The sequence below is a fragment of the Mustela lutreola genome, chromosome 4 (genome assembly GCF_030435805.1).
Source record: "Mustela lutreola isolate mMusLut2 chromosome 4, mMusLut2.pri, whole genome shotgun sequence".
NCBI lineage: Eukaryota > Metazoa > Chordata > Mammalia > Carnivora > Mustelidae > Mustela > Mustela lutreola.
The window spans coordinates 138,839,362-138,854,379 of NC_081293.1; positions in this window are offsets into that span (position 1 = coordinate 138,839,362).

Here is a 15,018-nt window from a genome sequence, read left to right on the forward strand (position 1 = left end):
GAGGCTCCAGTGGGCCTTCCGAAGGTTAATGTTAACTAGAGAAACCTCAACAGTCAAGAGAGATCTATATTACTTCTAGGTAAATGAAAAGACTGAACTCTTTTCTAACTGCTACTCCTCAACACTCCAGACAGAGGTAGGAGACAGAAGGGAAGGAAGGAAAGAGCAAAACTCGGCTCTATCCCTCATCAAGACTAGAAGCCTGAATCCTTACAAGTTCTGAGGGAATGAAGACGAGGCCTAAATTAGATGTAAGATACAATTTTAAATTGAATTTTTTAAAAGATTTTATTTATTTACTCGAAAGAGAGAGATTGAGAGAGAGAGAGCATGAGAGGGGAGGGGTCAGATGGAGAAGCAGACTCCCTGTTGAGCAGGGAGCCGGATGAGGAACTCCATCCAGGGACTCCAGGATCATGGCCTGAGCTGAAGGCAGTCGCTTAACCAAATGAACTACCCAGGCACCCTTTAAATTGAATTTGACTGGGCTAAATTTTCTAATAACTGGAAGAAACCAGAAATTCTGGGATCCACCCAAAGTGACATGAAAGATGCCAAGGAAAAAGAAACCTAGCCAATCAGGTTTGAAATAGTAATTGAAGAAGAGTCAGATCCTTTCGTGTCTGGATGCCGTCTAAGTTAGAGTTTCCCAGCTGCCATTTAGTAGGTATGCACAAGTATCATCAAGGCTCTGAAGTGTAGGGTGCTGATGTGGATAAAGTGAAGGTTGATTCCAGTTGGTAAACAAAGGTATTAGACCTAATTGAAAATTGCTAGGCAATAGGGATCAGGGAAAGGCTAGTAATAAGGAGGCAGAAGTGGGTTTCAGCCACCAGGTCCACTATTTAGTTTTGGAAATTCCAGGATAAGGTACCTTGGTGAGACAAAAATGGCTTCCCCCATGGACTTGGATTTGGAATTCTGCCCTTCAAGTAAATGCCTCTGAAATGTGAGGTCACACCCCTCAAGGTAAAAGGGCATGGGAAAACCATTTCAAAGACAGTGACTAAGAAAAGACCTCTTTAGATTATTTGGGCCGAGACTCTTTCTAATAGTTAGCAGGACCACCAAACACTGGACAGGGGATTTGCTTCTGACAGCCCCATAGGCACTCACTGGAGCTTAAATAAGGGGGAGTACAAACTATCACAGAAGTATCATGGCTTCCACTCTCAGGTCACAAAATTACTTCTTTTTTTTAAACCTTTAGATCCCTCTTGTTTAAATTGTTCTTTTAATCTTAGTCTTGTGCATACTTACAATATAGGTTTAGCTCTCAATTTAATAAGTATTTTTCAGGAGTAGCAACAATCTTAGATGGCATCTGTTCCTCCAAAAAAGATTTGCTCATAAAATGAATATGAGATCAGTCTGTTCTTACGGTTTATATTATTTACTATGTATTCCAAACTAACAATATATACTTCAAAGCACTATATAATGTAAACAAACCCAGATTTGTACGTTTATTGGTTAATGAAAAAGATTTGCTAATCTTTTGAGGGAGTTTGTCACATGGAATTCAGCATTTAAAATACAGAACCCTGCTGAAATTTTCTATTTGATTTGTTGAAGTTTTTTACTAAAAATGAAAAATCAATAAAATAATCTCAAAGTCCCTCTAAAATACAGCTCACAAGGAAGTAGAAATAGCAAAGGAGGAAAAAAAATACTTTATTCTAATTACAGGATGCAGAGAAATTTGTGTCAGTTCTCAGATGTGTTCAGTAAGGCCAGAAGCAAAAATATAACTATCTTCATGATAAAGATACAGGGGTTTGGAATAATATTACCAAGTTCTTGCCACATGGAGCATCTAATTAGCCAGCACTGAGATTATGTGTCATAGACATGGTAGCCAAAATTCCAAGGTGTCCCCCAAGATTCCTGCCCCTTGGTGTACAAGCCCTATATAACCACCGACTCTTGAGTGGGGGCCAGATGTAAATATGATGAGACAGTCCCTCCCAAGATTACATTATGTTCTGTGGCACAGTCAGCTTTCAGAAAAGATTATCCTGGGAAGCCCTGACATAATCAGGGCTGCTCCCAAAAGTGATTGGACTCTTTTTGGTGAAAGACATGTGTGAAAAGGATTCCAACTCAAGAGAGGTTTCCTTTGCTGGCCTTGAAGCAAGAAGGGGTGAGTGGCAGCAAACGCAGGTGGCTGCAACTGCAAGAAACTGATTTCTGCCAATACCTGAATGAACATTAAAGTGTATTTTTTCCCCAGAGCCTCCAGACACACAGAAATATACTCCAGACAGGAGCCTGATTTTAGCATGTGGGACCCTGGACAGAGGAGGACCTAGTTATCCCTGCCTGGACTTCTGACCTATAGAACTAGAACTGAAAAATGTCTGTTATTTTACCCCTAAGTTTATGGTAATCGTGATGGAGCAATAGAAAACAAATGTGGAGGACAACAGTTATAACTTCAAATTGGTTTGGCAAAAAGGAGGTGATAGTTGAACTAACCTAGAGGAAAATAAGACAAGAGATACTATACCCCCAGACTAGTCATGAGGAGAATATCAGACAACCCAAAATGAGATATATTCTATTAAATGCTTAACCAATACTCCTGGAAACTGTCAAGGTCATGAAAAATAAGTAAAGAGCTGTCACATACCAGAGGACTAGATGTAACATGTATCTTGAAAAAGATCTTGGAACAGAAGGACATTCACGGAAAAACAAAATTCAGAATTTAGTTGTTTTATTTTTTATAAAGATTTTGTTTATTTATTTGAGAGAGAGAGAGCACAAGGAGTTGTAGGGGGCAGGTGAGTAGTCAGAGGGAGAGGGAGAAGCAGCCCACCAGGCGGGTCTGACCCCAGGACCCAGGGATCAGATTGTGACCTGAGATGAAGGCAGACTCACAACCAACTGAGCCATCCAGGCACCCCCAGAATTTGGTTTTAAAATAAGTAACTAAATACAGGATCTACAAAATAGCACAGAAATATGTAGTGTAAACGATCTGCAAAGTATCATAAAATATATAATGTAAATGAATTCAATAGGGAACAAACAAGAGAAGTTTAAATATATATTTAATTTTATATACATTAAATATTATTTTGGTCATATGCTAATTTGATAAAATATAAGAAATTGTTTATAGTCAGTGTTTTTAATAAATGTAATACTTCAGGTTTTTTTCTTAAAAAGCAAGCATATCATGCAAAAAACTTGGCTCTGACATACTGATCTTTTCTTTATGGCCCCAGTGGATCCCCAAGGTCAGGCCAAAGCAAAAATAATAAGTGTAATATACTACGGCTTTTTAATACCATTCCATTGCTATCATAGGTCAGGCAGTAGTCAGAGGATTATAAGAGGCCATCCTCTAATCTGAGTTTGTGATACTTAAGAGATCACCAGAGAACCCACAAGTTTAAAGATTCTCTTCCAGAATGTTTAATGTGCTTTTTAAAGGTGAACTCGAAGATTTACCTGCAGAGGGGACAGAGATCAGGCCCAGGGTCCCGCAGCAGCCAGCATGACACTATTAACATCAAACACAATACATTCCATATTCCGCTTTAATTATCAATGCTAATAGAAGAAGCACAGGGCAGTAAATTCAGGATTTAGCTGGCAAAAGGAAAGCTAGTTTTCATGTTTCATTTTTAAAGGTATTATATTCCTATTTAACTTTTAAGTGTCCTTGCATGTTCTTCAGTCTACTTGCTGTATTCTACAAAGCTCTTACTGAGGCAAAGAAAAGAAGAGACAGAAGACTGCTGGTTTTAATTTTTTTTTTCTGTCTTCAATTATTTAGTGTCGACACTCATAAGAAAAGATTACAGATTATGGATATGCTGCCCTTCTTTGCCTTAAGGTGATGAGCATTTTATCTGATTTTTGAATTGTTATTGTCCCTTTGAGAACATGTATATATGACATTGTGTTTGCAACCAATTTTCAGTGCATTATCTCTCTCTTTTTTTTTTTTTAATTCAGAACAATCTTCTCCCCCAAGAGTTAGAAAGGAAAGAAATTACTGTTCCCTTTATATAGATAAGAAAATTGGGGCTCAGACATAGTGGGTTGACTAGCAATGTATTTGAATTCAGATATTTTGACCTCTAATGCAATGTTGTTTTCTAAGGTAATGTGCCTTTGGCTTCTCTTGTTTCCCCTTTTGGCCACCCACAGCTGTACTCAGTATGAACTACATGTCAGTGGTGACCCTGGCTACTGAGATTCCCCACATTCCCAGCCTTCCTGCTAACACTGTTGATAACCGTGAAACCCTTACTATTCTTGGCTGTTTCCTCAACAAAACTTCAAAATCCTGCTCAACATCTGCTGCCCTAGAAAGGTTCCCTGATTTGTCCCAAATAAGGCCAAACTCATGGATAAACAGAGTTCCGATTGGCCCTGGACCTCATACAAAGGGCCTTTAAGTTGAGACTTTGACCTTGTCTCTGGATGAGGATACTCATCATAGAACTTTAAAATTGTATCCAATTCTGACCACGTGACCTATATCAAAAATGACAATACATTGTGTTATTTTAAATCTTGAAATTACCATCTGAGTGACAGTTATACTGCATTGAAATTTTAAATTTTTATTTGTTTAAAATTGTTTTGTATTTGTTTAAAATTGTATTGTTTAAAATAAACAAATTTTTTGAAATATTTGAAACTTACCACAATTATTGAAACCCTGTTCTACATAACTTCATTTTTTTTTTCACTCAACATAGTTTCAACATATGTAATTTTCATGGCTTATCTCAAATTCAGGCAGTCCCTTTTCCAGAGATTTATATCCCCATAAATGTAAAAATGAACAATACATAGATGTATAGTGAGAAATTTATTTAAGTCACTTAGAAGTGACCTACCACCTTTTAAAATAAAGAGCTGCGATTGTGCCTACTGGCTACCATTGTTAGCAACTATTTTAATAGATACATTTTCTTTAAAGAACTCATGGCAGAAAATGAGCAACAGATTTTGAGATGAGGCTGGTTGGCTAATCAGAGAACTGGCACTTCTATATTTCAAATATGAATGAATCAAATATAACTTGCTTGCAGAACAGAGAAGAAACAAAGTAGAGTTAATAAAGTGAACTTTGACATAAGAGCAATCTCTTAATCTTTCAGTGTTTAAAGCAACTTAGACAACAATTTTGCATACATTATATTATCAGTCATTTTCTGATCCTTTTCCATCGATCTCATTTACCAGTGTTTAGCGGCCTCCATTCTCTGTTCTGCCAGGCCAATCTCCAGGTAGTCTCCACTATTTTTTCTCATTCATCTTATGCCCATATCCCTTCCACAGCCTGCATCATTCCCTAAAGTATCTTTTAAAGCTCTCTTTCATTCATGAACATTCTCTTGTAAGGAAAATCCCTTTTCTGGTTTCATCCTGTTTGTTAGGGTGCACAAGAATGTGTACAGTCACAGAAAAGCATCAGGGCAGACATGGTTAAACAATGACAACAACATAAACTTATAACTGTACCTGAGGAATTGATATGTGTTATTTTCAGAAAACATTTGTTTTCCACTTCTACTATCTGTCCTTTCGTATCTAGCACTGCTCTTCTTTTTGGAAACCCATTTCTCTGAGAATAGCAGCCGTCACAGGTTGAGATTTCATTTGCATTTATCATGAATAAAGATACATTTCCATTCTTTCCCACTGTTTGTAACTGCAAACAATTTACTGTTCTTAATTCTAAGTAATTTGTTTTTCTCTTTTAATGAAAGAGTCACGTTAACCGTCCTGATTTGAAGGCTTTCCTCCTTGAGGAGCTATAGCAGTGAAAATTGGCCCCACACCTCATGCCTAGAGCCAAAAATATTTACAAGTGCCCAGAAACAAATCCTCCTGGCCCTGTGAGAATAAGTGTACTCTGCTCTCACATGCGTGCTCTCTCTCTCTCTCACACACACTCTTTGTTTTGTTTTCATGTGAATCTTTTTTGTACAGAAACACAACATACTTCGTTTAGTCAGAGCTCACTGTTCCTTTAATCTAGGAAGCTGACTGAGAAGGTCAAAGTCCAAAGAGGACACGATTGGCTTAGTTATAGGCGGCCAAACGTAATGCATACCGTGCAGGCCAAATAGAAATTTTTCTAATGATTGGAAACGCTGATTTAGTAAGCCAAGTTCTCCCTAGTGTCTGGATAGAAGCTCAAGAGAGCCCCATGGAAGCAATAGGGAAATAATTCTCCTCTTCTCAGTGATGTGGAAATTAATGCCCAGGAAGGTTTATGACTCTAGCAGGACTCTACGCCTGGTCCAGTTTTCTATCTCTTGGACTAACCTGTCCTAAGTAAAAACTCTTCATTCTAAGAAGGAATTTAAATATGTAAATATGCAAAATATTTAAAATGACCCCCAGCGATTATTGATTCAGGTCATTACCACTGTTATTGTCATATTGTATTTATTGATGGCAGACAACAGATAAGACAGAGAAACTAAAATGTCGGCCAAACAAAAGAAGGACAAGCAGTCACGGACTGCATTCCCATCTCAAATTTAGAAGCTCAGAAGCTGAACAAAAAGCAAGCATGTACCTTAGGCTAGAAGCAGTAGCAACAACACACATTTACAGATTATGAAAAGGGCAAAATGTTCAGAGTCTGCATTGTTCAGCACAAAGAATCCCCAAAAGCTTCAGAGACATGTCCTTTTAATGAGAAACAATAGTTTGCAGCCAGATGCTCCTCATCATTATGAACACTTTAGCACCAGAAAGAGGCAACAAAAGGGGGCTATGAGCCCAGCATTTTGAAAATAAAGGCCTCAGTGGATAAGTATACCTATTAATATAAATGATTCTGAACAGATTCCGCTTCTGCTCCAAGTCTGTCAATTAACAGCAATAAAAATAATATTTCCATACCATTCCAAGAAAAAACAAGACATCAAGCATATCTGGAGATACCTAATTTTCTACTAACTATGATCAGATCTGTTGCATGAATATAAGAACAAAGCATATCCCCTTGAAAATACTGACACTGCTTAGCTTGGTTTTACACTAGAAACAAAACAGCTAACATTATTCTGATTTGCAGCTGTTTTGCTGCTGAACAGGAACAGTCTAAATATATTTCCATTTAATAATAGAAATGAGAATATGAGCTTCATGCCAAAGTTGCCATGAAAGAAACATGAGTAAAAGAACTAATGATATCATATTCTGCCGGTATTTCCTCTTCTCATATTGACTTGAAATGACAGCTTCACTGGTACTTGCTTCTCTCTGAATTTAAAATCTAAATAAGCACATTAAAGTATCATCAAATCACAGTAGTATTTTAAGAATTTGATGTCAGACACTACAACGAGTTTAAATCTCAACCCTAATGCTCCCTAGCTGCATGACCTTGAGCCTGCTACTTAACATCTCTAAACCTCTGCTTTCTCATCTGTGAAATGGGAATGGTAAAAAGGTCCACATCATGGGGGTGTCCTGAGGATTAAATGAAATAACCCATATGCAGAATTTACCACAGGCTCTGGCATTTAGGATACTCTCAATATATGTTGATTTTTTATTAAAATCTAGAATTTAAAAGCATCTTAGGAGAATTTGAGAATTGTCATCTAGGAATTTCACAAGCAATTTTACATTTAGGAATTGTGATAGATATTTTAAATATGACCATAATTTCAAAAAAAAAATCAAATTCACTGTCTAAGCTCTTTTTCCATGGAGGTGCATTAATGCAAATTAGACAGAATGACTTTTCCCAGTTATAATTGGGCTGAAATGAGGTGGAAGGAACAGAAAGACAATTAACTTTAGCTTTTTTTTTTTTTTTTTTTTTGGTAATCTCCAGCAGTTCGGAGAAGGTTTTCGTGCCTGATGTTGTAGACTGTCAATGCTGCCAGGCGAAATTATTCAGAGACCTTCAAGGGGCTTTGTTTATCTCATTTTTCAATTAACCTCTGCGTTTTAACTTCATCATAATGCATATGCCAATTCACACCAAAGAACAAATAAAAAATCCCCATTTGCCCTCACTATTTCTTTGCTTCACAAATCAAAATTTTATTTTTCCTTTTTAATGCATTAAAAAAATTTAATGCATCCTTTTTACATGAAAGATATAAATTTCATATTGCAAAAGACTAAAAGACTAACAAAGTGGCAAATGATTTAATATAAATTAGTTTTTTGTGTTAAACTTTTCCTTCTTTTCTTTTTCTCTTCTTTTTTCTTCATGTGAGGTGACAGCAAATCTTAGCACTGCTGAGAGCAAAGATCAACGTGCGCTTGAAGACAGATTTTTGTCATTGGTTCAGTTCAAGATTTCTTGAGGCCTACAATGGCGACATGTAGACAAGCGATTAAGATGCATTTCTTCTCCCTTGAGAGTTAGTGTCACTAGACTTAAGTCTAAATCTGTGTATCTCCTTCAAATATTAATGACACTAAGGCACCTCCCTCTTAATCTTAGTGAGTCAGTACCAAGATATAGCTTTCAGATAAACACATCCAGATTTTTTTCAACATCATCTGAATAGCATTGACATTTTTACCCCTATATGGATAAAGTTCTATCCAGATAATTAAAATCCCATTTTTCAAAAAAGTGCCAAATCAGGGGTGCCTGGGTGGCTCAGTGAGTTAAAGCCTCTGCCTTTGGCTTGGGTCATGGTCCCAGGGTCCTGGGATCGAGCCCCGAATCGGGCTCTCTTCTCAGCAGGGAGCCTGCTTCCTCCTCTCTCTCTCTCTCTGCCTACCTGAAATCTCTATCTGTCAAACAAATAAATTAAAAAATCTTAAAAAAAAAAAAAAACTAATGATGTACTACTATGCAGTGGCTAATTGAACTTAATAAAATAATAAAAAGTTATCTTAAAAATTAAAAAAAAAAAAAGTGCCAAATCAGGCAATGCAGACCATTTTCTATTTTACTGCTCAGAGGCTAAAAATACGAAATTTGATGTTTCTTATATTTAAAAATCTTCCTTAGAAGCACACAATAAATTTTAAATGACTAAGACTAGAGCAACAGGTATTATGTAATCTATGAGTATTGACTGTCTATAATGGGTGAATGTAAGTTTAGGGCTGGCCTGGCTATTTGTAAGCATTAAGAAAAAGACACAATCAAGAAAGCCAGAAATCAGGTAGAGGTGCTTTTGAATGGACTATAGATTTCCACATAAAATAAATGTTAATGGAAATCTTTAAATAATGAGTCTGTTCAATAGAAGGTTCTATAGAAGCCCTACATACAAGGGAAGCAATATGAATGTGATCCAGTGGGTAAAAATACAAACAGGAGAGAAGCCTCAGTCTGCTCTTCTGTGGGTTTTGCAGAGCCCATATAAATTTCCCCTTGGCCGCTGGCAGAGCAGGTTCTGAGTTGCGGTCCCTGGGGACGCAGGATCTTCTGCTTGTACCCAGTGTGGAGATTCCTCAAGAAATTAAAAATAGAGCTTCTCTATGACCCTGCCATTGCACTACTGGGTATTTACTCCAAAGATACGATGTAATGAAAAGAAGGGCCATCTGTACCCCAATGTTTATAGCAGCAATGGCCACGGTCGCCAAACTATGGAAAGAACCAAGATGCCCTTCAACAGACGAATGGATAAGGAAGATGTGGTCCATATACACTATGGAGTATTATGCCTCCATCAGAAAGGATGAATACCCAACTTTTGTAGCAACATGGATGGGACTGGAAGAGATTATGCTGAGTGAAATAAGTCAAGCAGAGAGAGTCAATTATCATATGGTTTCACTTATTTGTGGAGCATAACAAATAGCATGGAGGACAAGGGGAGTTAGAGAGGAGAAGGGAGTTGGGGGAAATTGGAAGAGGAGGTGAACCATGAGAGACTATGGACTCTGAAAAACAAACTGAGGGGTTTGAAGTGGCGGGGGGTGGGAGGTTGGGGGAACCAGGTGATGGGTATTAGAGGGGGCACCGATTGCATGGAGCACTGGGAGTGGTGCAAAAACAATGAATACTATTATGCTGAAAATAAATTTTTAAAATAATATAAAAATAAATTAAATAATTAAATAAATAAATACAAACAGGAGTTTCTGAAAGTGACCAAGTAGACATGGCCAGACAAGTGCCATTACTGTCTTCCAAGAATAAATACTGTTGGCCAGAGAAAATTCCTTAATTATTTGTAGGTATCCTGCAATCAACTTTCTTTTTTTCCTCTAGATTAGCGATTGTATAAAAAGTTTCCATAATGACTGAATTATTGTAGACTTAATTCATAGTTCCACTGAACTGAGGCATAAGGTGACCTTCCATAAAAAGCCCTAACCCCTGACCTGAATGGATCACATCATCATAAGAATCAAGTGCAACTAAAGTCTGTACAAAGACAAAACAAAACACACACACACACACACACACACACAAATATAAATAAAATAAAATCATTACGATGTTCTTACTCTCAAGGCACCAATACTAAGGTCAATATTTCAGTATTCTTGCTTTGTCATTTCATAGACCATTAAAATAAAAGATGGTCTGATTTTACCAATCTTTTTCTTATACAACTGAGGTTCTGATCATTACAAGCCTAGGGCAGATGTGAGCTAGATTTGTAACCTACAAAATAAAACTATCTATATCCTATTATTCATCCCTGTAATAATTTGATATGTTATTCTTTGGAAGAAAAATAAATTACTGAAAAATCATTATAAATTTATAAATGTGTTTAACTCAAGGGGAAAAGAAGAGCAATGAAAAATTAGGAATATAATTTTAATAAGGAAATATCAGGAAAACTCAAGTACATTTTTAAAAATATAAAATGTTGAAAACAATGCTAATTCAGAAAAATGTTCTGTACTCAAAGGTAGTAAGTCTCTAGTTTCTACACTTCAAAAGGTTCTCCAATTGCAACAGCAATAGCCCCAAGGAAATTAATATAGCACTCTCTTTCATCTTTCTGATGTTAACAAATTTCTTCCTAATGTACTATCCAACTTTTAACTGAGGTACTGTCAGAGGAACTGCCAACTTCTGTGAAAATTTTCTGAGCATATGATGCTGTCACAGAGTTTCCATTTTGCTCAAGACAAAGTGGTTGCTAAGGGATTATTAACTGTGCCCTCATCGATACTAGAGATCTCACTTTCCAGATCACTGGACCCAGAAATATGGCCCATAGAACATGAAGAGGGTGAGGAAAACTGACTCAAGAATATTCTGGTTGACATCAAGACTCTTCAGCATAGGAAAAACCATCACCTCCATCATTGCAAAGACATGCACAAGAAAAAACATAATAAAATTCATGTCATACTTTAAAAATATAAAATATTAACCATTGATATATTGATGTAATCTTTAACTTGATGGTACACAGAAAGTTGGCTAACCAGGCAGAAATGTTTTATGCTTTCCAATATTGGTATGTAAACATTTTAGTTGTGTATATGCTAACTAATGTTCTGTGTGTTTGTGTATGTGTTTATATATCAAAAGTTGAACAGCTGAAAGACAAGTAGTGTTCTTTGCTTTTTTTCCTTTCAGAAAACATTTTGCTTTGAAAAAAGCCAAAACTCTGAATAAATATTCCATAATCCAAGTACAACAGTCATTGATTTGTAAGGAAGTATTTTTATTGAATATATTTGTCTAATTCTTTCCATATATGGGTTAGTATTGAGTTTTCCAATGATATATTTCTATTGATAAATATAATAGTTTGGGTTAATATCCATTTAAAAATTTGTTCTATGCACCTTATGCAAACATCCTCATTAAAAAGAGCTGCATGCTTCAATCACCCTCATAAGGCATTAGAGAAAATAAGAAGAGGGCCTGAGAATTAAAGATTTGATGTCATAATAATTTTTATTAGGTCTTCCAAAAGGATTATAGTATTGCCTTCTAAAGCATCCTCTTAACGTATTCACGGGGCTTGGCAATCCTAAGACTATATAGGAATTATCAGGAAAAACAAAAACAAACAGAAATCAAAAGAGGAAATGTATCAAGCTTACTATCATAAACAAGCAAAGGAAATTCTTTAAAAATTTCTACTGGGATACAAGTTATAATATATACAAAAATCTCATAATTATACAGATTAATTTTATTTTTATTCAGATCTACAAATACATCAGACACAATTGTCCTTAATTCTGGTGACATAAGAGCTATGTTAGGAATAAAAATTTTAAAAAGAAAATTTTTTTTAACTGCTGTGGACTTTTACAAGGAAGGAGATTTTTCCACTTAGTGCCATCTCATTTCTCAAGTAATTGATTTTCAGAACACATACTTTTGTTTCTCCCTAATTTTACCAAATTATATTTTACTTAAAAGAGAATAAATAAGTCAATAGGAGATGGTACATCCATAAAAACTAATACTCTGGCTAGAGCTGCAAACAGATTTAGTTTAAGTAAATTTATTTAGAGTGATCCTGTAGGATGGTAGAGGTTACACAGGGTACTGCAGATCTTAAAGAAGAAACCAAACTCACTAGAAGGGGGCAAGGCAGATAGGGAGGCAAAAAAAAAAAGTGAAAGTTCTCTACTCAAAAAAAGGTGATAACAGTATTCTCCTCAGGAAAACTACCATATGGCATGTAATCTATGGTGTCCTCAAGGCTAAGGCATACCATTTTTTTAATGTACTACAAAGAAATTATTTTTTAAAGTTACCAATCGTATTTGTAAAATAGCATAGATTTAATATGTATTCCTATTTTAGAGATACTGAAGTGTAAAAATTATGAATCTCAGAATCATTTATGTTGAGGCATAGAAGAACAGCCATTGTTTGAAGAGGTTACAGATGTAAATTTTGTGTTCCCTAAATTAGAAATTATAAAAAACAAAGTCTAAGGGGTTGGTGAGGATATGTGTGTGTTGGGAGAAAGGAGGGAGGACAAATCCAGAGAGTTTGAAAATGCAATTAAAAAGCAGAATAAAAAAAAAAAAAAAAAAAAAAAAAAAAAAAAAAAGCAGAATAGGTCATTAGGAAGATCTTGCATATTGAGAGGTGTTACAAGGTGGAAAGTGAAGTAGGCATGGACGTAATGATGTGATCTCATCTTTCTTATTAGGACTTTGTACTCAAGCCGAGCTGGAATATCTGGCCTAGATTTCTGTACCAGGCCAGGCTGTACCAGGCCAGGCTGGAATGTCTGGCCTAGGTTGAATAATTCCCACAGTCTTGTAAAAATCTGAAGTTGCAGAGCACAGCACAAACAGAAATTTAGGGGGTCACCATCCTGAGGACTGTCTCAACTTGTGTTTGGGCAGCTGCTCATGGTCTTTTTTAAGATTTCAAAAAAAGTGTAGGTGGTGAGAGGCCATAGAAGTGGTATATTCCTAGGTGCAGAAACTCAGTCATATGGTAAATTTTTAAGTAAACATTATATCAAAGTGTTAGCAATAAAATCTTTTCTCTTTAATATTCATTCAAAGTTCCCACTGACCTTAAAGTAGAATTAAGTATAGCACAACTGTCCTGAGAGAATTAATCATTTCTTTATCACTAGTCAGGAATCATTTTCCCAAATGCCAACACTTGCCCTCTAATAATTCACTTTTACCTTCTGTGGATCGTTGGTTGTGTGCCCAAGCCCTCTCTCTGACCTCAGCAGAACAAGTTGGCTGCAGTGCCGACTGTCCTTGAAGACCACCTGGGAGCCTCAGATGGTGCCCAATGTGGCAGCCTGTCGGAAACGGGCTCCTGCCAGTGCGGAGCGGGGAACACCTGTGCTTCACAGTCTGCACTGGCCACTCTTCCACTCCCAAGGATCTTTCCAGATACAGGTCAAGTGTTTCTCCAATGGGAATTTAGGTACTGGTGTTCCTCAGTTCATATTGTCCCCACTGCACCATCAGTGCTGAGTAAGGACTTGGGAAATGGGGAGGAAACCCAAAAGCCATTAATGTGACTAGGATTTCATTCTCTGACCCTAATACAAGGAGTATCCCTCCTATTTGTTATATCAGGGCCCCAAACATACAACCACACACGCCCCACATAAACAATTTATCTTGTACCATATCTGGTACCATATCAACTGAATTGATTAAGATGCAACGACCAATCCCACAAAGATCTGTGGAATTTGCAGTTTCTACTCAACACTGTGCAGCATGCTGGGGCTGGAGGCATGATCGCAGCCTCTCAATCTAAGGGGGAAAGGCAAAACACGGCTTTTCATATTTAATAAAAGGTAGAGCAGACAAGGAAGCACTAATATATACACAACTTCTTTCTCAAGCAACCATTTTAGAAGATCTTTCAAGGAAGATCTTCAATCTATAAACAAAAATAGATCTCATAAATGGGAGATGCTTCTATTTTTTCTAAACTTGGTCCAAAACTTAGATTCTTCACTTTTCTTGAATAACTTTACCCCTCTTGTTGTTTGGTTTAATATACAATCAATATAGTGTACTTCAGCTTTTAAAATACCTGGAAAATATTTATTGTTTTAGAAACAGTTCGAGATTTTCCTTTATATCCTTCCCTTGAGTTGATTTCAGGAAGAAAATATGGTTTGGTTTGCTCTTTTTGCAATTCATGGTACAGTGAGACCTCAGTAAATGCCAACTGACCAGTGTCTGCTACATAGTCACATTTTATCAACTATGGTAACATTTAACTAGTGGTTTCTGTTTTACATGTAAGAATAATATTTTTTCCCAAATCCTCTGTCTTTATTAGCATAGCTGAGAGGAAGAGTCCTAATTAGAAATCTGTTTATTGAGGTGCCTATATTATATGTAGCTATACTTACTTGTTTTAAATCTGTGAGGGCTTAGCACCCAGTTCACTTTTTAGTTATTATTACTTTTGTACAATACAAAATATTCACTGAGAGTTTAATATGTATTATTAACCCTCCTAACTACTTTAGATGGATTAACTCAGTCCTCACAATTATCCCAAAAGAAGGTGCTATCATTACCTTTATTTTATCGTGGGGAATTTAAGTCCTTGAAAAGTTAAGTGGCCCACCTCAGAACCAAAGGTTCTCTCTGTAGCTCTCTCCCAGAGAACAGTAA